General features: G+C 38.7%; 1 protein-coding gene across 17 annotated transcripts in view; it reads right to left on the bottom strand.

The window, feature by feature from the left end:
- Positions 1-25,507, bottom strand: part of ptprdb (protein tyrosine phosphatase receptor type Db) — a 150,019-nt gene that overhangs the window by 116,629 nt on the left and 7,883 nt on the right. For all 17 annotated transcript variants that reach the window (XM_006787305.3, XM_006787304.3, XM_006787311.3 and 14 more), the window contains exon 3: positions 11,786-11,811. The gene's annotated coding sequence lies outside the window, so the exon portion shown is untranslated. The remainder of the gene's footprint in view (positions 1-11,785; positions 11,812-25,507) is intronic.

Genomic DNA, 25,507 nt, shown 5'->3' with positions numbered 1-25,507 from the left:
GGTTAGACCAGCGTGACCTGACTCTTGGTTATTTCTTGTTTTTGACGAGGTCACAAATGTTAGGCAGATATTGGATTCCCACGAGCGCTGAATGGGAATGCTGAGGCAGAATTAGAATGACCACAGAATGACTGCAACGGGTATCCTAATGAAGCCTCTCAGTCCCTCTGTTTAGGTGACCCATTTTCTCTTCCTCTCTCTTTTTCTTCCTTCTCTCGCTAATACAGATGCCCCAAATTCTTCAGAGGGAAGAATATGCATAAATTTAATTAAAATTATTGGGTGAGATTCGTATAGCCTCCCTCTAAACCATTAGTTCTTGGGCTTGCTCGGACTATGGTAGGTGAGGAGTCTGATGGGGTCAGTCCTCCTTCTTGGGAGAAAATGTCACAGTGAAAATGGAAAATTACAATAACACAAATGAACTTTCACTTTAAAGGACAAGATGGGATTGAAAATGTGTGTTTTTTATGTATGGATGGATGAATTGATTTTTCCTGATGGGTTTCTGCAAAACTTTTCGAAATAAGAAACAGATTTTGGAGGGTTTATGAAGTAAAAGTGTGAGGACTAGTCCAAATTGCAAACCATTGCAAGATAGATGGGGATTTTGTTAAATATCTTGCAATTACAAAATTCCCGTGGGCAACTGATTATACAGTACTCAGACACCCAGTGTAAGTGAACACGGTTGTTAGTTCAATAAGAGATGCTCTATTTCCACGCTTGAGCTATACTGTGCTCTACCAAGGGGCTTGGACAGCATGAAGAGGATGGTGTTTTTAACTAGTTTTATAATTTCCCCACCTTCTCAGATAAGAAATGATTTATAAACACTTTACAACTGGCCTTTTTTTTTTAAATACATACACATACAAACAGGGGGAAATGAACAGGGAAAGAAAATCACATATTTAAAACATAAACAAACCAAAGGGAAAACACAGCTCGATTCACATACTTTACCTTTTCTCCTATAAGTATTTTTAGCAATGAAGTCCAGTAATACGACTACTTTTTCAGTTATGAGTACTGAAGGCACTGTATTTTAAAATTCAATAATTAAGCCACGGTTTGCTAGTACCTATTTTCTTATAACTTCTTTGGCACTTGTACTCATTTGTCTTATCCAGGAGCGTACTATATTTTTGTCACACTTTCGATTACAGCCCAGTGTATTGCACAGTGCATTAATGCTGTAAGTAGGAGTGACTGAAGTTTAGTCATCACGGAAACATGTTATACATACAGTAAGGTTTAGTACCAAATTACTGATAACTACCTAAATCATTTTCATGTTTCTGAAATGGTTCGTTTTTTTTTCTTCATAAGATTTATTTTCATTTTTAAATTGAAAAACAAACAAACAAACAAAAAAGAAACAAACAAAAAGTTCACAACTATGGCACACAGCAGACATCTACAACTAACCACAACATGGCAGGCCATTGTGAGCACAGGAGCACTCCTAGGTGCACTCTCTTGTATCCATGCCGTTCAAGGATAACCTCAGACATCCGAAAGCCAAACACAAAAAGTAATAACATAATGAAAATAACAATAATAATAATAATGATAACATAATATTATTGGTAATATTATTGGTAATTACAGAAAGAATTAGGACAAAAAACAAAAAACAAAACCCAAAAAACAAAAAACAAAACAAGAACTCAAAAAATTCAGCAAAACAAAAAGCACAGAACACGTCATACGAACCCCCTTCAGTCAATGAGCAACCTAATTAAGTTTTGTATTACACTAGGCAGAGTAACACAAAATGCTACAAATCATAAATAATCATAAGTTACGCCACTCTGCACAGTTGTTGTTGTTTTTGTTTTTTAAAAAAAAACAAAAAACTTTCTCATCCCTGTCACTCGTCCATGATGTAACTATAATGATGGATGATGATGGTTCATGTCAATAAAGTTGTGCTTTAGGAGCTAGTTACCACTACAGTGAGCCTAAACAATTGAGAGAACAAAACCATTTTAAAAAATGTATTTATTTTTAAGTAGTAGGGTTTTTTTTTTTTCAAATGCAACCTTTCAAACAGCTCACCAAGTAGCACCAAACTGTTTCTGTGCAACTTGATAGTAATTCTGTCTGGTAGCTTAAACTGTATGTTACAGGAAGAAAAACAATGTTAAGGTGTGTTAACTCCACTCTCAGATTTGGAGCAAGATAAGAGAAAGAAAGGACACGAGAGAACGCAAGTTTAAGAACTGCTCAGCGAGTGACATGTCTGGCAGCTGGCGTTGTAGACACTGCAGAGGAGGTGTGGCTTTTTCCCAAACAGCAACACTGGCAATACCTGGGCCCAATGTGTCACTGCTCTAAAAAAGTCCTGGGAGCTCAGCTGCTGTGCACCTCTCCTTTATGAGGCACTCAATTAGACTGCATTTGCTGCTTCAGTTTTCAATTTATTGCATTACACAACACTGCATTTAACACTTCTCCACTCATACGTTCACTTACCCTGCTAACGTCACCCACCCTTGAGTGGAATGATTATGCAATGGTTTGTATTGTCACCTCACAGGAAGAAGGTTACAGATTTGAATCTCCTGGTTGGCTGGGACGTTTCTATGTGGACCCGTGCCCAGATGGGTCACCTAGATTTCTCTGGCTTCCAGAGAAGCACAGTATGAATGTATGATTGATTGATTGATTGCTTGAATCTTTATTTTGAACATGTTAAAAAAGTACAACAACATAGAATTAAAAGAGACAAATAAACAAAGCAAAACAAAAAGAAAACGAGCAACCACAACTACAAATAACTTTCATGTTCAAAAAGGAGCAGGAAGAAGCATAAGCTTATTTAATCCCACCCCTTTTCCACTATCTAGTAATCAATAGACTACAGAAATGCCTCCTTGCAATTACATTATATGTCATGTGTATTTTTTTATTATTATTCTTTTATATATATATATATATATATATATATATATATATACATATATGTTTCTATCTATCCATACATACGTATATACACATACGCACATATACACATTTTCAATAACCCCATTAACACCGCAAAGGATACACAACCTACAAATATATATATACCCATACCAACATACCCCATATGGGGTTGCATTTAACCCCATATGATTAAATGCAACTTACAGCCTAAATCACTTTGAGGGATCAAATTGACTAGAAAAGCACTATATAAATACAAATAATAAAATATTTTTGCCATTTGCATCTCCCTTATTGACATCTCTGCAGTTTTAACTTTTTAAATTAAACATTGGATTTGATTATGTCATGTTCCTGGAGTTCTCTGGTATTTTCATGCACAGAACTGTCAATCATGTTGTATTGTTTAAATTGTCTATTTTATGGCAGTACTGGGTAGTGCAGTCCAGCGTAGTGCAGGCTAAATTTGTTAGCTTGCAGTGTTACCTTGCAGGTCTTTAAAGACGCCTACAAATAAAATGTATTATTATTATTGTTATTGCAGTTGTTTCTGTTATCTAAGATAATTCTTTTTATCCCCCACCCCCCCACCCCTCCCCCACCCCGCCCACCAGCATAAGCTGTTTTTTCTCTGCACTGATGGCCTTCGCATCAGCAAGGAGGAGCAGATTTCACGTGTCACTGCTCCTGTAGCTGCACAATTCTGCTTGTGTGTATGTGCTTACATGTGGGTTTTTTTTCTTCTTCTCAAGCATCTGCTGTCAACCAGTTAGTGAAAAACGAGGTGAATATAAGTCATCTGGTGAGAAGTAGTCACTAATAGGATCGAGCCTGCTCCTTCTTCGCAACATAAGCACACAGACACATAACTTCAGCACACATAGACTGTTGGAGACATTCACACTCGCAGACACCTCCACAGGAATGAGCTATGGCCTTATTACCCACCTCACTTCCTAGCAGCCGGTGTCCTCCCGTAAAAGCACAACAGTGTTCCTATCCTCTCTCCTACACATCATCCATCCATCCATCCATGCTCCCTCCTCTTTTCAACATTGCCCTAATGTTTTCCTGGGACTTTTTTGCCTTCACATTCGGCTTTTTTTCTACTATTCTCCCTTCCTCCGCTCTTATTTTCTCTTTACCTCATTTACTCTTTTGCTGCACATCTCCCCTCCTACCTCTTTTCTTTGGCATCCCACCTCAAGCACCTGATTTCTACCCTGAATTAAAATAGCCTCTTCCGCACCTCTTTCTTCAGCATGGCACCTACCTGATTTAGTCAAAGCTCTTCTTTCCCTTTACACCTCCACTCTTGCCTCCCTGCTCCAATCCTATCTTAACCCATTCCTTTCCTTTCTTTTCCATCATATACCTCAGTGGCTGATCTACTTACCTTTCTGCTCTCGATCACTCTTCCCTATTCCCTTGACTCCTCTCCTGCTTTCTCCTAGCCTCCTTCCTTCCCTGCCTCCCTCTTTTCTCACCCTATTTTTTTCCTCCCAGCCCTAACACCTGCTGCTGAAGATGTCTAGACCAAGAATGAAATGAGGATGGAGAGAGGGGCGAGGAGGTGGTGCATGTGTGCACAAATAGGGCGATAAAAGACACGAAAAGCATGGAGAGAGAGGATAAGGAGTGAAAATGTTTGAGTAAAAACAGAAAATGGTTTGAAGAATGAGTAGATGTCACGAGGAATGCAGATATGTTGTAAATAGGTTCGCAAATTTAAACTGAACTGATCGTTGTCCATTTTTAGAAGAAAAAAGATTTACTACTTCTCGGTGGTTTCTTTTCAGCTGTCACTTTCAGATTTTTCTTTTCATTCTAAATTGTTTGGCTTGTTCCAGACAACACAGCAGCAATCATTTTTTATGGTTCACTGCTTCACACCCACTGAACACCTCTGTCTACCCATCTGTAATTTCATTTTTGATCTGAGAAACCTACCCAAGTCACACATTGTATCAAAGGGAAGGAGCGTGATCTAAGAGGACTTTTCTCCGTTTCTTCCTTATGAACAACATGAATGAAATTTGTGCCATCAGTCCAGGCATATCACCACGCATAGAGTCCGTGTGGTGGGATTAGAAGAAAGGATGGAAAATAAAGAAAAATACAAAAAAAAAAAAGGGCCTCGACTAAATGATGAAGGAAATGAGGACAAACAGATGCTGGATTACATCTTTATATGGCAGTTACACACTGAGAGAGAGTTTTGTTTGATGGCTCGCTTGTTTGTGTGGTTCAGAGTGTTATGTGTGTGCGCTTGACAGGAGGAGGTGTCCTGTCTGTAGCAGGATGTGATAATTAACCTTTCTCCTGCTGAGCGCTGCTATTAAAGCTAGGGCTGTAAATGAATCTTATCACGAAAACAACATATTACACAACTTCACTTGTTTAGAGCTGTTGTACATTCAGAGTGAAATTGTAAATTGGACTGGTTCATGGAGAGGCCATTCTGTCTGCTCATGTCTATCTGTGTTTATCTTTATGTGAGCTTACTTACCTGTCACTTCAAATTCATGGCCAGACCCACTAGAGAAGCCTTTTACTTTAAAATCAAATAGAATTATTCAAATTTCTGTATTATCTGTTGACATCCAAATTTATGATTTGGCTTTTCTTTCTTTTTTAACCTTTTTTTCCCCTCTTACCTGCTGCTTGGAGGGATGAAAACTACTAGATTTACTGGCAGCAGTTTCACAACACAACACAATCATGTGCTTAGATTTAAATTGCTGTGGTCAAAGTTAATATAGAAATGTTTTGATTAGCTTCAAAATTACTTTTTTCTGTAGAAAATAATTATTTTTATCAATGCGTACAACTTTAGTTAGGGGAATATGTCTTTGTAGCTTCTCAGTCATCCAGGTCATGGATGACTGAGAATTGATTCTAAGCAGCTTGGAAAGAAAGCGACTAGACTTCTTTGAGTTTCGTGAAGAAACTCGGATGAGAGGTCAAACATCTTCAAGAAACCAGTTGCTTTCTTTCCAAGCTCCTTCGACTTCTGTTAGGGGAGTTGAACAGTCCTTCTGGTCACAACACAAGAAAACTAAATCTGAGGGAATTTTGGAAATAACAGGGTCACTACTCTTCCTCCCTTAGCAGGTTTAATGGCAGCAGACAGCAGTGGGTTTAAGTTAAAAATGCTAGCTTGCATTTTGCCCTCTCTGATATTTCTGGTTTGCTAGTCTAGCTGGGAAGTGGATCTCTTTGCCTCCCTGAATCTGACTTAAACTTCCAGAGCTTTAAGTCACAGTATAAGTGACAGTGAAATATAACATGGGTTTTATAGATTGGTGCTCAGAAAACTGCATAAATATGCATACAACTGAAACAAATCAAAGTCACAAAGTGGCAAACCACGTAAAGTTGCAGAGTTTCAGAATTAAAGTACATTGTGGAGACTCTGGAGAGTCTCCAATTCTCTACAGAGCTCCTAATGCTCTGCCGAGTTTTTAACCCTCTCTAGCATTAACATCAGCATAAAACTCATAAAACTGTGAACCAGGAGCTTGATGGCACGGGTTTCCATGGCAGCACAGCTCCTGGAGGTGTAATGTTTAGGTGGCGCTGTACATTTGTCCATATTGTGTATGTTTTCAAACACATGCATGATATTAACAACCTGTGCGTGAACTAATTTAATCAATATACCAACATGATTGTGCTCCTCAAAGACAGATAATTTTGAAACAAAATATTGATTGTCCACTGTCTCTGCCAACGTTTAGCTACAACTCTATGCAACTAATTGCAGGTTGAAATTAATGGATTGATTAATCCAGCAATCCAGAGATGCATCTGGATTGCCCAGTATGCCCAGAACTGTATATACGCATAACTGTCAGGTTCTTAGATGTAGTCTATTTTATATTTAATGCTAATAGTAAATGATTTCAGTGTGCTAGAAAAAACATTATGCCTCCATAAATTCTACATATAATATGATGATTTTACAGTTGAATATTTCTGGGTACAAGTTTCTGTCTGAAGAATAAAAACACAAATGAGATTATGAAGAGATGAATTACTGATGACAGAGGAAAAAAAAACAGGCGAAAACTTGATATGACAGCAGAGATACAAATCAAGAAATATGGAGAAAAAATAAATGAGGAAGGAGGAAAGAGACAAAAACACACTTCAAAAGCGTGGGTTAGGCATGACACATAAAACTTAGAGGTTAAGGTCTAAGCACTGGTTTTGACCCAGGACTGTGACCTTCCAAAATCATTGATTTGGCTCAAATATCTGGATCGCCTACCCAACGTCACTGTAAATTAATTTTTTTATTGGTTGTATCATTTAACACCAAGGCAAAGACTCATTTGGATCAAATTGATTGTAGCCCTCAGAGATTTTTTTTCCTTAAAAAAAACCAGAAGCTGTAAATAAAATATTTAACAGGTGTTGTGTGTAGGTACATGAACGATCACAAATTCAAAAATGACTTAATGCACAAAAAGCCATTCATTATTTTAATGAAAACCTCATTAACTGCCAGGAGTCTCATTCTCTCAAGGACCACTTAAATTCTAATATACTGAAAGGTTAATATAGATATTTTTTTAGCCAATGAGGCAGAACATGTTGTCTACTTCACCTTTAATTCTTTTTTTAATGCATGAAGTCATGGATAAATTCATTATGATTCAACTTCCCTTATCGTACAGTGTAACCTTTTGTCTTCATGCTGTCACTAAGATCAATAGACAAATTGTTTCCATTCAGTATCAGTTCTGATCAACTAAGAAAAACTAAATAATGGTTTTCCATTAGTATTACAGATCATTTAACCTTTTAAATGTATTTTAAACAACACAATTTACATCATTAACAATGATTCTAGCTGGTGTGTGCTTGGAGACAAGTTACCATCTTCCATAAATTATGTAACTAATTTGCTAGTGACCAAAGATCAAACCTTTTCTATTTCACAGAAAAGTCAAAATCCTGTTTCAGCATAATACTGAAAACTATTCCATGGATTTGTTACTTCTAGGCTGGACTATTGTAATTCCTTATTATGAGGTTTTTCTAAGATGAAAAAAACTTAAAAAGTTAATCCAAAATACTGCAGCGAGTGTACTATCAGAGAGTAGAAAGAGAGATTATATTTGACTCATATCAACTTATTTTCATAGGTTCCCTGAAGACCATGTCATTTTCAGACTGCAAGCTTACTTATGGTTCCTAGAGTTTCCTCATGTAGAATGAGAGGCTCCTCTCCTTTGAAACCAGCTCCCATTTTGGGTTCAGGACACAAACACCCTTTGTTTTTAAGATTAGGTAAAAATGTTCCTTTTTGGATCAGATGACCTTAGCATAAATCTTTGTTATGCTGCTGTGGGCTCAGGCTGGGGGGGACTTCCCATGATACACTGAGCACTTCTCTTTTCACTCAACATGCCATTATTGAATGTCACTAACTTTAGTCTACTCTCTCCTTTAGCTTGATGTTGATGGTCTAGCTAAGCTCCTCCTTTTCTCTTGTCTTGGTAAATGGTTGATGCTTACTAGGCCCGATTTTGCTGTGGGTCATCCTTATGAATATAGTGCAATACCTTCCCTATTACATCATGATTAGGGAGGACAGGGTATTCAGCTGACCCAAAGCCATTGATTTTGAACATAAAAGCAATGTTAAATAGAAATACTGTAAATAAAACACCTTTATGAAAAATGCAAACAAATATTTATATAATTATGTCAACAATTAAAAGAAAAAAATCATTTGCATGATGTCTATTAGTCTGTCATCAAAGTAATCCTATCATAATTATTTACACTTTAGTGCATGTCATATAATAGTTAATAGTTTCATTTTAAAAGTGCTAGGTTACTGAAAATACCGAAAACAAACACTGACTTAAGAAATACAGCAGTGTTATAATATGCTTCCTAGCAGGACAATGAATTATTAACACAGATGTTTATTATCTTACTTTTTAAACTAGAAGGGCTGACATAGCAGAGGGGTACATGGTTGTTCCACTTTTGTTTTAGGAAACCCAGTATCAAATGTGCAAAACATTTGTTCCATAATAATCATATTTTATTACATTTTTTACATTTAATAGTGCGTAAGGAGCACTTTTTCCTTTTGAACTGTATTTTTTTTAAATACATGTAAAGCACCAATACCTCATAACTGTACTTAAGTACAGTGCCTGGTGAATTTTTGCTTACAAAGATTTACGTGCACAAAAAAATTAAACAAACCTCAAGAGTATCGAGTGAGGGCCAATGTGGCAGATGGGCCAGCAGTAGAGTAACATATGACTTTGTGCCCCGAGTATCTTCAGTAGCAGCACGCCAGCCAAACCTTAGCCACTAATGAGGCTCCACACAAAGTCCCAGCAGAGCCCACTCAAAACACTGAACCAGACACAAACACAAGGAAGACACAGAGACTAAGATGTAGGCATATGCCCTCCCAAGCGCACATGCACACACACACACACATGCTTTTTCACACAACCTCGGATAACAATAAAACGCAAGCACACACACACAGACACACAGACACAGACACACACACACACACACACACACACACACACACACAAATAATTGAGGTTTGTACCAAAGATTAACATTGCACCTTTGGTAAAAAACCTTCTTAAATTCTTTGTTGGACTGGCATCCCTCTCAGCTTGTCCTTCTGAAGTAGATGTGACATAGCCTGCCATGATTATTAGTATTATTCCACTGTTACTGACACATTCCAGTGTTAAGCATTCAAAATCAAAGAATAAACCTTTAACAACCTTTTGTTCTTTTCACTGTTAAATCTAAAAATTCTTTCAACATCTTTCAAATTATGCTTTTTTTTTTTTTTTGGTAAAACGCTGCTTCGTCCATTTTCTGTAACTATGAATAACTTTCCAAAAATGATTTCTGCTTTATCACAGAGAAAGAATACCTTTGAACTGTAGTTTACCCAACACACGCTGCTTACTTTAGCTGAATATGAATGTACATGTGCACTCTGTACAGAACTCTGCACTGTTGCATCGTGACTTTATTTTAGTTAACCTATTATTACCCATTTTTACCATGTTGTTCAACAGAGTGAAAAAAAAGGAGAAATTGCACGATGTATGATTTACTTACTCCTCATGTTTCAGATTCTGTACAGATGCTCTAATTGCAATTTTCTTGGCTGATTCATATTCTTTTTTTGTAAGTGTGACCTGCCAATACTGAAATTTGTCGATTAATGTTTTCTTTTAAAGAAACATAATTGACAGGATATACAAGCGAAAATAAACTTTTCTTCAATGCAAAAATTTATTTTCATAATAAAATAACTAAACTTTTACCCTGAACTTTAGTGAGTCACTAGATCTTCTCTCACTTAAACACCTGAAAAAAAAAGTTTTCTGCTCTTAGAAAAGGGGTAGAAATATTTGAGTTGTTGTACAATCATCTTTACCTGTATTTTATCTTACCAAACAGGAGCATCATTTACTTGCATCATTTTTCGGTAGGGTTATGAGTTTGAGTTATGAGTATGGTTATAAGTTCAAAAGATAACAGAATATTAACCATTTTGTCTTTTTCACCTGTTCCATCATCTCTGCTTTCATCCTTTCACTGTTCAGTCTGACGCTGCTGGCTGAGCTCTGGATAGCTTTAGCTTTAGCAACTTTGCCTTTGTTAGCATCTTTAAAATGTTCATATTCAGCTGGATGATAGTCATTTCAGTGTCTTATTAAGTTTGTCATTACAAACATTTTCATGGTAGTCCCCCAATGGTTTATTTGGCAAACATTCCATACTGTCTCCACTCAAAGTGAGGGGCTACTACACTAACAACATGTTAGCATGTAGCTGTGGCGCTGCTGTTCCCGTGTTGTGCATACATGAAAAGGTAATGTGACCTTCCAGGCCAAGAACACTGGAAACTCTCTGATTCCAGTTGCATCCCAGTTGAGCGTTGCATCTCTAGTCTTCTGATTACTTTGCCATTTGTCTTTTTTATCAGCGTTGTCTGGCCTTTACAGCGTTTGTTGCTTTTGCTAGTTAGTTTATTAAAGTTACTTTTCCTATTCATGCTGCCTGAGTGCCTGTGCTTGGTGTCCTCTTACCAGAACTCCACATAACAGTGACATTGCAGATATTACAGAGACATCTTTTATGCCCAAACACAAGGTCAAACCCAGCTGTATGGCATTGAAGCACATTTAATTTTCTTTTGAAAGTATTGTGAGTCTGCTGATATTATTACAGAACATTGCAGCCTGAAAGTAATAAGTTTGAGATTTACTAAAGCTGAAACCTGTAGTCTACAAATAAACAACAATATTGGCATTGCCTTTTAAAAACTGTAAGGTATTTTTATTTTTTTATTTTTTTATTTTTTTTTGCTCTTGTTGATTTGCAGACGAGTTCAGATTCAGTCGTAAGATGCCTCAGAAGAGGACTTACTGTGTTTTATTATAGTTTGTGTACGGAATTGCCAAACAGCTTCTCATTATATGTTGATTTAAAAATATTGATTGCCTAATACAAGGATGAAAATATATCACACGTGCTATAAAATCCCAATGGACAGTGTAATACTGGCTTCTAATTCTGCTCTGTACATTTCAGACCATGGCTATACCAGCTGAGTGCAGTGGGAGTGCTACCCAGAGTGTCTCTTTGTTATCTTAACACAATTTCATTGTGTTTCAGTGAGCAGAATACTGAGCCAAATAATTTTTGAGGACGCAGACTGTTCCGTGAAACACACACTGTGCCAAGTGCTGATGGCATGCTGTGTTTTATGGGTAGAAAATCAGACGAAGAAAAGTACTGAACAAGAAAAGGAAAACATGAAATGAGACACTCTTACCTTAAGAAGCACTTCAGCACTTCAAACTGCAAAGAAAAGGAGCGAAACAGGGGAGAGGCAGAAGGAGAGAGGGAAGGACAAGAGGGGAGACGAGAGGGGTAAAAAAAGAGAGACTGAAATTAGATTACCATAGGGTGCAACAACTTTCCACTTTACAGGAAAACATCTGAGATAAAACTACAGACATTTTTTGAAGGAGTGATTTAATTTCACAAGCAGTGTTGTTGTGCATTTCTCTGCAATTTCATTCCCTTGCCTTCGGCAACACATAGAGTACTGAGCATTTATAGTTGACTGGCCTGCATGCATTTTGAAAAATAATTCTTTGTGAGGATGTAAAGAGTCATTTCAACAATTTCCAAGAAGTCCAGTGAAATTCATTTGGACGTAGTTATCAAAAGCACAATTACCTCTTGAGTTCAGTTTTGAGTAATTTTTAATGACATCACTTAATCAGTGTTTTACACTGACAGATTACATGAAATACGATAAAATGATTGTGATTTTATTTAAAGTTTTAAATGTCAAGCAGGTGTGCTTTGACAGGTTTGACTAAGAATATGGAGAAGATTTACAAGAGGAAACAAAGTGAAACCATTTCTGCTGCTCTGAATGTCACTTGACAGTTGTTTTCTTCAAAAAAATAAAAAATAAAAGAAGCTGCTCTTAAGTTTAGTTTTGATGGGGCTGCTCAAATGTAAACAGAATTTAAACAAAGAAAAAAATTGTAAGGCATTATAAATTAAAAAAAAATATCTCTGTACAGCATGTATCCTTCTTCCTTTTCTTCAAACCTGAGTTTAAAGCAGAAAATACTACTTTGCTAGGTATTGTTCTTCTCTCTTATCCGTTGCCAACTACTGACTTTCTCTACTTCACACTGTCACATTCTCCTGGCTGCAATTCATGAAGCTTTGGAGAGAGATAGCACACACATTCACACTGCTAAAACACACTGACATGCCTAAAAAAAAGAAGAGAAAAAACCCAAACAAAATAAACAAAGACTGACCAAGAAAACTGCTTCCTAATTAAAAAACTGTAACAAGCAGATGCTAAAGTAAGAAATGCTGACATAGATATTATAAAAGTTGACCAAACTTTAAAAATCATGTCTGTGCCTTCTAGCTGAGTTCGCAACATTAAAATAGATTACTAAAATAGAACCCAGGTTTCATTTTACTCACTTAATATGAAGAGAAGTTGTGTAATGAATTGTTAGCTACATAGCATATATATATATATATATATATATATATATATATATATATATATATATATATATATACAGTCACTTTATTACAGTAGGTGCTGGTGTTTAGCTGCTCATTAACACAAATATCTAATCACATGATGCTAAAGTTCAAAGAAGGAGGAAGAAAGATGAAGTAATTTTGAATGTGGCATGGCTGTTGCTGTGAGACCAGCTGATCTGAATATTTCAGAAACTGCTTTTCTACTGGGATTTTCCCACACTAACATCTCTGGGGTTTACAGGGAAAACAGAAAATATCCAGTGAGCAGGAGTTCTTTGGGTGAAAATGGCTTGTAGATGCCAGAGGTCAGAGGAGAATGGCCAGACTGCTTTGAGCTCATAGGAAGACCACACCAATTCAAATAACCACAACAAAAGTATGCAGAAGATCATCTCTGCATCAAACGTTGAAGCAGATAACCTAAGCATCAGAAGGCCACACTGGGGGTCTGTCGGCTAAGAGCAAAAAGTTGAGCCTACAATTCACACGAATTCACCAAAATTAGGCAGTAGAAACCTGGAAAAATGTTACCTGGACTGATTTCTGTAGCAAAACTCAGATGTTAGGGTCAAAAAATGGCATCAACAACATGAAAGCATGCATTCATCCAGCCCTGTACCAAAGATTCAGGGTTATGGCAGTGGTGTAACTGTGTCAGGGATATTTTCTTTGCACACGGTGTGCCTTTTAGTACCAAATGAACAGCCATTGTTGCTGACCATGTATGACTATGTGCATTTCCTGCTGGTAGTAACGATCAAAACGGGGTACACCTCTTGAATAGGACACAGTTCACCATACTCAAATGGCCTCCAAAGACACCAGATCTCAATTCAGCAGGAGACTTGTATCATGGATGTGCAGCCAACAAATCAACAGCAACTGTGTGATGCTATCATGTCAGCATGGACCAACTGTTTCCAGCACGTTGCTGAATCTCTGTCACAGAGAATTAAGGACGTTCTGAAGGCAAAAGGGTGTCTAACCAGGTAGCAGCATGACATATTTAAAACATGGCCACTGAGTGAAGAGTAACAAAAAAAGAAGAAGTGTGGCTGGAATGTAAACCGTAAGAAATAGTTCTTATATTTGCATATTATAGGTTTCAAAACCCGGTTTTATATTGAGTGCTTAACAGTGAAACAGAGTTAGCAAATTAACGGCAATTTTACGTTGGTACTCGTACTAATGTCGTTTTCCTTAAATTAAATTAAATATTCATAAGAACGTTGACAACATACACACATATACATGATGGTGCGCTCTGTAATTAACCTAAGACTAAGCTACATGACTCCATATCCATATAATTTAAAATCAATCTTACCAATGAGTGCATGCAGACATTCAAACCCACACACACACACTCACGATCAGAGTGTTTCATTAGTGAGGAGCAGATAGATAACCCTCCCTAAGGAGACATTGACCAAGGGGCCATTGATCTACTGAGCTAAGCCATTCTGTGTGTCTGTGTGTGTGTGTGTGTGTGTGTGCGTGTGTGTGTGTGTGCGTGCAGAAAGTGGCCTACTGATGGAGTCTTTAAGCTGTTAGAGTAAGCACAGTAAATCTAATCCAGTTGTGTTTAATGGAAAGAGAAAGAAACAGTCTGTTGACATGTTCATTAGGACCAATTACTCTGTCCAATCACTGCCATATCACTCACTCACCAGAGAGGGTAGAGACACAAAGAGAGAGAGAGACCATCAGCAATATTTATGTCTTGGCAGACGACCATGAGAAAAGATTGATAGTACTTGAATGATAAATAAAAAACATATTTATTCCACTTACTGAGTGACAACATGGTGCATTTTGAGGCATCTAATTTCATTTGATCCCATTCAAGCCTGGCAGGGTACTGAAGTGTAAATCAATCTGGCTAAAACTGGAATCACTAAATTATACAGTCTTATTGATGATTCAATAAAGCTAGTTGGGCTCAGAGGTTGTATCATGACTTATGCTAATGATCCAATGTCACAAACATATTTCCCATAACAAGCTAACAACCACAGACGAAAACAAGAAAATGCTATTGCTGGTCACATATCACGGGCCTAAGTGTGTGTGTCTGTGTGTGTGTAAGAGAGAGCTTGAACGGTTTCCATCTACATGTGGGGGACTTATAATTAGCTTTCCAGCTTGTTCTCTTACATTGGATGTGAAGGTAATTGGCGCTTTTGGACACTCACTCTCAATCTCTGTCAATGCAAGCGTGTGTGTGCGTTTGTGTGTGTCTGAGTGTATGTGTGCGCTGTAGTGTCTAAATTCTGGAGGATGGCCAAACCATTACTGTGTGCTCAGCCTGCTCTAAAGCAGCTTGTGATTCATTAGTAATGAGTCCATTTGCAAACTAAATGAGTGTCTGAGTGTCCGAACGGCGACATGTGCAATGATTGTGTCCACTTCATCTAGTCAACACTGCGCTGCTATTTTGTAGTAAAACACACATTCTCTCACACTACTGTACATTCAGAAGCATGTTGTAATGTTTCTGTATTTGTGCGTGCACGTGCGCGTGTGTGTGTGTGTGTTGAGCCAGGATGAGAAGCTCATGTGGAGATAATGAAGTCAGTCAGTTGTGCCATTAATTACTGTTTTACACCTGCATGTCTCAGCTAATTAGACATGCTGACACACACACATGCTGTATACACATACATTCTCTTGTTTTCTGAACTTGCACACACATACGCAAACGCACACACTTAATAGAATTACGCATGTCTGAGTGCACAGAAAACACATATTTTGTAACACTCACTCCCAAGCACAAACTTCTAGACTTTTTTTTTTTTTTCCACCGACGAGTCAAAAATACATTCTCATTTTCACTTTCTGGAAGGTGAGATGGCACTGCTAAACACAGCGTGGTTCGGGGATCTCTCTCTCTCCCCCCTTTCCCTCTTTTAGTCTCACTTACGAACACATCTCTGTACACCTCCGTCTCCCTTTCTCACTGTCATTCTCTCGTCCTCACACTCTAACTTCCTGCAAGTGTTCAGTTCCCACTGTCTCTCGGTATAGTGTATAGTCTATTCACTTCTTCAGTCTTTAAACTTCGCCTCGGTGTGTGTGTGTGTGTGTGTGTGTGAGACAGAGACAGAGAGTGTGTCTCTCTCCTCCTAGCCCATTTCCTCAACAAAGGCCACAGCTGCTGCCGGTTTGCTGAATAAAAGATGACAGAGCCATAATATCAGGAGATTACCAGCTAACGAAACAATGATTTTGTCCAATTTAAATAGTGACATCAGTTGCATCACAACCACTTTGCGTGTCAACTGTGATATGATAATGTTTGCTACCAAATGAAAACAGCTTCATCTGCACACACGGAGACTCCCTGATTTCATCTCCTCCTTTTGTTCTCTCACTCTCTCTCTCCCCACACATTTGCTCTGGCTCTCTGGCACACACACACACACACACACACACACACACACACACACACACACACACACACACACACAGCAACACGAAGAGCATATGGCTATTTCTCTCCTCTTTGAAGGGTTGCTTTGAAGCTATGGCACCCGTATCGATTGGCGCTCAGATGAGCTCGCTTCACCAGAGCCCTGCGATTATCTGTCGCTTTATTTCAAACAGAGCGCAAGAGAGGGAGGCTTACACACCCATCACTCACTCACACTCTCACAGTCAGTTATACACTCATACATGAAGTGTGCGCGCACACACACACACAAACACATACACACATACACAAACGGGGATAATGAGATGAGCTTACATGCTGAACCCCGATACTTAAGGCAAGCTGTGCTTCAGAACTGACAAGTGAGTGGTGAATGTTAAGAAAGTGAGGACATAGTGAGAGAAAAAAAGACTATAAAGTCTGGCAAAGTGATGAAACTTAAGAGAAAAAAATTCTTCCTACGCTTCTACGCTGATTAAAAAAAATCACACCTCTTTTTCCATAGGCATTATGCAAATCAGTTTGTCAAAATGAGCATTTACTGGAGTGCAGTCCGTGTAAAAAAGATTCTGCTTGAGGTCAATGCTTAACACTGATTGTCATCTTTTTTAAAAAAAAAAAAAAACTGGAAAAAACACAGCTGAGGTCCGATAATAAAAGTGTGGTCACCATGGTCTGCTTTTAAAGTCTGTTGGGATTATACAAAGAGGGAATTTCTGCTACATGCCCATGGGAGCAACACAGGGAGTGAGCCAGGGTGATATGAAATGTTAATGGTCTGCTCAGGGCAGCAGAACTTCATAAAAGTCTTGATTTAGAAACAGAGGCTTTCAGGAACAACGAAAATTGCCGTAGCACACGGAGAGAGGCACACATGTGGCCATGGCTTGGGAGATGGAGGGAGTTGTCTACCAATTGGAAGGCCGGCGGTTCAATCCCCGACTCCTCTAGTCTGCATATTGAATTATCCTTGGGCAAGTACTTCTTAGTTTCTTCTGGAGTGTGAGTTGGGTTAAATGTGCTCAGGCAGAGAGGAATAGGTGAATGAACCCTATAAGTGCTCAAACATTTATGTTTATATGCTCCTAAAAAAATTAAGGGAACAACTAAAACTTTATTTTGAACTCTGCTCTCGACTCCACTGACTACTCTTACATCATTTTGTTCTCAAAAGGTTACACAATGCATGCCGGTAAAGATTTTCAGGTTGAATATTTCATTCACAATCCAATGTATGATGTAAGTGTTCCCTTAATGTTTTTGAGCAGTATATTTGAGGGTGAGGTTTGAGTCAAGATTATCACTCTTGGATTGACACCAATACTCAAGCATTTAGCAGAGTCTTTTCACAACATCTCACTTCATTTTCTTTAAGAATATCATTGAATTCTATTACATTCAAAGGGGGCATCCAAAATCTCATATTTCACGCATGATATTGCAAACAGTTACCACAAAACTTAAAGATATCCTCTAACCACACCGCTGAACTCTACACAACAAGTGCTCCCATTTGATTTTGTTCACATTCTTCATAGTAATGATTTTTTCTTTCTTTCGTTTTTTTTCTGCACCGCTCCAATTCTCTGAGATTAAATTTTTCATCTCAAATCTTTCACCCATTACCTGCACACGGTTAACTGTCACAGCATATCTGCCGGGGCACACTTAACAGAGTGGACATTACACGCAGCTGTTTGGTAACAAACGCGGTTTTCTTTCGGCTACACTGTATGTTAGAGTATGCACAGAATGGGGCTGAGTATGGATATTGCACTTGGAAAACTAGGAAAAATAATGAAGTGACTGATTAGTGCACAAAACACTTGCTGCCTGTCTGGTTATGCAGAGCGTGATGTGCATGTCTAAATGTGTAAGCATGTGAATATTTGTATGCGTGTGTGTGTGTGTGTGTGCAAGAACAAAGGGGGTCTCGAGAGGTTGCGAGGGGGATGTCTGGGTGAGTAAGTTTATTAGCTGAGGTGGAAGGTTTATGTGCATAAGTGCACCTCCGAGAACCTGAAAAAATGAAAATGTGGGTGTGTGTTTGTGTGTGTTCGTATGTGAGCAAGAGGCAGAGGGAGGGAACTGTGTGTGTGTGTGTGTGTGTGTGCATTTATGTGTGTATTTGTATACTCGTTAGGTCGGTATCCAACCATTGCTATCAGCAGTAATCTTGACTCAGCATCAATAATGACCCCATTAGTCACAAACCCCTACTGGTGCACACTCATACACACAAACTTAAACGCACACATACACAGACTGCCAGATGGACACCTCCTCTTATTACTGTTTGTGTGTATGTGCATGTAAATCACATGTGACATTTTCTAAAGGGACACGAAAGCTATACAGACACAAAATTCAACGTATAACACTTGGTTCGTCTCATTTTTACCCATGAACCAAATGACGCTTGGAGAAATCAGTCGTTTTCACACCATCGACAATGCAGCCACACAGATTTTTAAAAAAACGTGTCATGTCATTTCAGCATTTCAGAGTTACATCACTGAATTTCAGCAAGGTCGGAGTCTGTGGTAAAACTTATCCACCATTAGGTTTTAAGTTCTCAGTTCTTATTCAAATCTGACCTTGAACCTTTTTTCAATTTGATTGTGGTTTTTTTTTAATCTATAGCCGTGTGCATCTCATTAAATATGCATAAATGTGTCTTTTGTTTTGATACTATCTTTCATGTATGCACTTAATTGTATGCATGCACAAAAGAAAGTTTCCATTTGACTTTCACGCTGTAAGAAAGGACATAGAAAAAAAAAACACAGGACAAAAAAGAAAACACCCTGAGTGTACTTGGAAGGACGTGCAGAATCATATTGAAATGTACAGCAATTTCACCCAGTTTGCCACCTTGTTATCTTCTTCGTACTACGGTGCAAGTAGTTAAAGTACAGTTTCATGCATGTTAATAGAATCGTCGTTTGCTGGCATGAAAGAAAGAGAGAGAAGGATAATGTGAGAGAAAGTAAGGCAGAAGGAAAACACAAGGGCAGGAAGCTGAATAATAAATAACATAATGGCTGTATAATGATATTAAATATAAAGACACAAATAGAGCCTGGCTAAATGCACACAGACAATCTGGTGAAAAGAGAGAGATCTGGAGAAAAGCTGCGTTGCTGACAGTGTAAAGGTCAGAGGTCACGTGTCAAGAGTTAAGACCCAGTCAGCGAGACCGAACCTCGCAGGAGACCTCACCTCTGCCAGCCCTCCGCCTGCAAGTGTATGTGTGTGTGTGTGTGTGTGTATGCTGAAAGTGCATGCGTGTCACAGTCATACATATGCACATTTACATCACATTTCAGTTACGGATGTGTGCGTGTGTGCCAATCACAAAGCTCACAGTAGGTATGTGATCCTTCCTTTATATGTCGCATGTGTGCGCGTGACCCCATGCCCTACATCCTGACAGGAAGAGCCAGCAGGCTACGTGGGGAATGTTGGACCCCGAGGTGTCAATCACAGATTTAGATTGACAGACGAGTTAGCTAGCGCTGCTCTCACATTCACCCACACACTCTCCCTCTCAGGACTGCACTCTGTCACTCTCTCAAGCTGACTGTCTTTCACTCCCTCTTCCTGTCTCTGTCTCCTCTCCATCTCTTCATTTCTCCTTGTCTCTCTTTTTTTGTCTGTCTCACAGTCCACGTCTGTACACTCACATGCTGTTTTTCAGTTTGTGAACCCCCCTCCCTGCCCTACCACCACCACCACCACCATTCGCAGTCACTGCCTGTCTCTCAGCTTGCCTCTCCTCTTTTTCTATGACAGATGGGTGCCTCAGAGGATTTCTGTTTCTGTTTTCTCTCTATCGCAGTGCATGTCCTTTCTTTGGTTTTCTAGTTTTCTTCAAAGCACACGATGGTGGTCATTCATGCATGCACACATTTGTGATGAACGTGTGTCAAACATCTGTCTGTTTAAATGTGGCTTCATGACTGTTATTGTTTTGCTGTCTCTGAAAAAAAATGCAAAAAAAAGGTATTTTAGACTTCTGACTGTGAAATACGTGCATGCTGTTAATGGTTTTAAATGTTAAAATGAGTTTTAAGATGTTAAAAAGAAACCTAAAATTACTGCTTAACAAGTAATGCTATTTGTTCAGTTATTCAAATTGGTGCTGGATTAAAGCTCCTCGTATGTGGATGCCAAACTTGGGTTGAAGTTTTTTTAGGTAACGTGTTTATAAGTGGAGTCAAATATAACATATTTGATTGAAACTAAGCAGAAAGTAAGTGTCTCTCTAACTATTATTCCACAGTTTTAAAGAAAGTGATCTGGATCTACGCAAAAATGTAACACGTTTCATTTTTTGCCTATTCTCCATGTCTCTAAACCATTTTCATCAAATACAGAGTGATAGTTTTTGAATCATCTTGCTAACAGACAAACGCAAATGGTATCAGTCGTACCGATGCCTCTGCACAGGAATTAAAGTAACAACAACGGCACACAGAGAGTGATCCAAGAACAATGTCCTGCTTCCTAATGTTCACATAAAGGATTTGGAGGTGTACCAAAAGTTAATGAGTACTTCAGTGCCCGAGTTCCACCTTTTCACCAAGATTTTTGAAATTTGGCCGTGTAGTTTATTCTTATCCTGCTGACAAGCAGGCAAACAGCACAGGACACTTTATTATCTTGGAGAAGGAATAAAAAAGCAAGCAGGTCATAATCTTAAGGAATTGTGCTTTCAACCACTTTTAAGAAAGCAGTGCTGGGCTAATGCAGCTCCAGTCTCGAGAGGACATCACGAAAAAGTCCTTGAGCTCCAAGGACCATTAGATAACTATATTATCCAAGCTAGAAATATGGATAATTATATAATATTGTATAATTCAATCCTGTCTGGTTCTTTATATACAGACGAGATCTGAACACTTGGTATGCATTTTTTTTAGTAAATCAAGTAATTCCATAATAAGCGAATTACTACTATTACTCCTTGGAAAATAGTTCTCAGTGTAAGCAGAGTGTAACAGGTCTAAATAGTGCAAACATCACTCCAAGTCAGTGAACACACTTTACAATAAATGCGTCCAGGTGTGCTTGCAGATTAAGTCACCTGAAAACACAACTATTACCACTGGTGCACAAATAATCGTGTGTTTCCAATGTACTGAAGACTCAGTTCTACAGAGTGCTGTATGATCTGCAAATCTGTTGCACTGAGCTAATAGCTGTATAATAATCCTACTGCTTATCTCTACAAACATCCAGAAGGAGCAAATATCTTCTGATGTTTTACCTTTGCAGAGATGTCAAATCTGTCCTCGAAACAGGATAAATTGCCTGCCTTGTTGTATAATCAGGCGTCAGTGGTGACTTCCTTGTTTGCATCTCCTTTTCTCACTAGTACCTGTAGCCGCTCGCCCATTCCTCGCAACCCGTTGTGCTGTTATGATGTAGTTATTTTTGGATTTGCAGGATAAGTTGCACTATATGAGAAAATTCTTCATGGCACACTTGTTATATATTTATTTATCTGAAAAATAATTACTGTATGTTTAACTGAACTCATGTAATATCCCGCATGCTTCAGTTTAGGTGAGTAAAATGTTAGTATTTATGTTACTTAGCACTAATTAGCAGGTGTCCGTGTGATACACCTGCACAGTCTATGGATGAAGTGTAACCCTATAACTAAGCACTGTAGCTTTTCATTCACATATGATCACCGCTTGAGAGCTCACAAGGTGATGGTAGGTGACGTCATCCTTGAAATAAAATGTATCTGTGAATATATGTTCTGTTTTTCATTATGGCACTCAGCCAGATCTTTAAAGATGTATCCGTGTTTCCTCTTTGGGGTCAGTATAGTGTGTAACTAGTCTATTAGTGGGTGAAAAACATTCACAGTAACCATTTAGCCTCAACTTTTGCCCCTCACAAGGCCCTCGGGGCTTGATTGTTGAGAGAGTTGGTTTTAAATAAAAATGAGACATGGGGAAATCTTTATGCTTATCAAAGAACACAAATTGGTTTCTGGTCAGCGTGCAAATGCATGTTTCACCTGAAACTGACAGAATGAATTCCGGTGTCTGCGATGTGTTAATGTGAGAAAGTGAGAAAAGGAGGGAAAGTTAAGGAGAAACTGCGTTCATCTGAGCACAGGGCTGGTCTGTCAAACTATATTCAGAGACTCTTTTAAAAAACATAGTGTAGCCTCTCCTTCTATTCTATACTCTGTTCACATTTTTCTTATTCTATCTCATTCTATGCTCCCCTGCATAATCTTCTCTGTCTCATCCTTTTCTTTGCCGTCATCCTCTGATTCCATTTCCCTCCCTTCTCGGCCTTCTTCATCTCCCTGTGTACTGCTCTGTATCTTCCATCTGCTCCCCCCCCCCACCAACCCACCCGGCCCCCTCAGCCCCCCCCCCCTCGTCATCGCTTTCCTTTCGTCTCGACACCTGACAGAGAGAGGATCCAGCAGTAAATCTCCTAAAGCACAGTCATCCACCATTGTTCACACCACAAAGCTGGAGAGGTAGAGAGAGAGTGAAGAAAGATAGTGAGATGGGCGAGGGAGACATTGAACGGTAGTTTGTTGAGAAGGAGAACAAAAGATACAAGATAACAAAAAGACAAACAGACACAAAATGGCCTGAGACGCAGGCGGTGGTGAGGGGGAAACAGACACTGATGGAAGTGCTAAAAGAATGATGGAAGGGAAGAGACAGTGCGGGAGGGAGATAAAGACACAAGCTTTCACTTACTGTAACTCACACAGAGCAGACAGTAGTCCATCCTTACACGCACACACACAGACACGCAGAGTGTGGCACTTAGCAAAATGATTAAAATTCCCTTTGGGTCAGAAGACATCCTTCCTGCCCAAGCAGAGAGGAATGTCTTGGACTAAGCTCCTTGGGCAAAAAGCTCAAACTTATGGAGGCCCACCACTCAGCTCTCGATGATTCACTTAAAGCTGCGAGTCTGCGCATGTATGTGTCAGCATGTACAGATTTGCGTACATGCATCTCTCGTCTGTGTGCTTTCATTTCTGTTTACGCACACAGATCTGTCCTTGTGCATGACTCTACACTTGCATTCGTTTCTGTGTACTTGAGATTGTGTTTCTATGCGTGTGAGTATGTGTGACAGCGGGCTGGGCAGAGTGTCCATAGCCGGTGGTTTATGGCTGCTGAGGTCTGATTACATTGGTGTGACTGGAGGGGTGAGCAGACTGGTAGTTCTATCTGTCTTCTGTGTGGCTGACTGAACAGACATACAGCGAATGGAGGCGACTCAGCCAGAGACACTTGGCTTGCCTCCCAGAGATCTCGCAGAGTTACAGCCACATAATGGATTCACACAAGAACACACATCTGATTCATACTTGATTTGCAGGTTCTGTGTCTGTCTATGAATTGGATAATTATTTAAGTTGAAAGTGTTAACCCATAGTGACTGGGGAGTTCGACGCTTGTGTTTCACACATGCAAATCCATGAGTAACCACATTAAAATAACTACCTTTTCTTTAATGCTTCACACTGGAGTGGGTCCAGTGATCTCTCACAATCAAGTTGGGGTCAAGTAAGAGAAAATATTTTTATACAATAATAATAATTCATCATTCTGCTCTTACCTGACTGTGTTAGCAGGCAGGCAGCACTACCAGAAGCAGATAACCCTTGATTTATGACACTGAATCGAGATCTGAATATATTTACTGGTGAATAAAATTTCACAAGTCAGTTCTATGGGCAAGCACACAATATAATTCAAACAAGCAAATGAAAGAAACACTTGATTATCTTTGCTCTTCTGCACAGTATAAAGCATGCAGAACATCTCTATTCTATTCTAGATGATACTGGCTTGTCATAGATATATGGTTATAAATGTTTAGTTGAATGATCATCTTACCTAATAATCTCTCATTTACTGAAACAGTTCTAATGTATAAAAGCAGCAAATAAGTGCTTTATTGAAGATGGAGATAGGAAATGCATGCAAATGTACACTAACTTTTAACTAACTTATTAAAAGTCAAAACAAACGCGCCTAATATTTTGTTTTCACAGATTTTTTTTTTTAACTTTTCAGAATTGCTCTCGCTACATTCAGTATATCATTTTTAATTAACAGCCAAATTTTTGTGCCAGCAACTGCTTAAGTAAGCTCTTCTGTAGCAACTTGTATTACTTATGTAGTCTTATGTTAGATTTTGGACCAGGGAGTTTGGTTCACTTTCACTTTAGAGCAGCCTGAATGTTAAATTCTGTGCAGTTAAATTTTAGTTAGGAAAAAAAAAAAAGACTGAAACATTCTCAGGATCGAAGCGAGCCAAGCTAAGCTGTATTAATGACTGCTAAAGCAAAATGTTGGCAAGGTTGTACAGGTACCTGGAACATTTCAACTATGATTTTAATTACATTTCAGAGTACTGATGTGAGGGTCGGTCTGTTTTAACTTTGCTTAAAATAAAGGCAAGAAGTTGAAATTCCCTGCAGCTGTTAGTTTCTTTTACATTTTTAGCGCATTAGCTGGAGCATCACTGGATCCCAGCGGTCATACATGAACCTTAAGTGTTAGTTGTTGCTACTGCAATAAACCTATTCCTACTTGTTAAGTAAACATGATCTAAAAATATGTATGTTTTTGTGTTATTCTTAAAAAAAATTCTATTCTATTCTATTCTGTTCTAATTAAGCCACTTCAAGTCAATTTAGTCCAAAGAGTCTGAGCTTTAAATGGAATGAGGTACTGTTTGGAGGTGGCCTTGCTTAATGATACCCATGGTGGATTTATGTAATACACAGAGGGATAAGGCAGAGGTAGCATGTTTTATCTTGCGACTATAAGTGTGCACTAGCAGACTGCTGAGAGAGGTAGAAGTGACAGAAAGAGGAGAGAGGGGCTGGTAGAGATTGTGAAAAGGGGGCAGGGGGGTGGAGGGTTGGGGGAGTGTTGAACAGAACAGAAGGCTAGATCTTGTTACATTTACTGAAAAACAGCTAAAAACCCTCTGTGCTCCGGAACTTTGAAGAAGAGAGAG

Source organism: Neolamprologus brichardi, chromosome 6 (genome assembly GCF_056152115.1).
Source record: "Neolamprologus brichardi isolate AB-2024 chromosome 6, ASM5615211v1, whole genome shotgun sequence".
Taxonomy (NCBI): Eukaryota; Metazoa; Chordata; class Actinopteri; order Cichliformes; family Cichlidae; genus Neolamprologus; species Neolamprologus brichardi.
The sequence above is the reverse complement of the archived record's forward strand: the minus strand, read 5'-3'. Positions and strand labels throughout refer to the sequence as shown.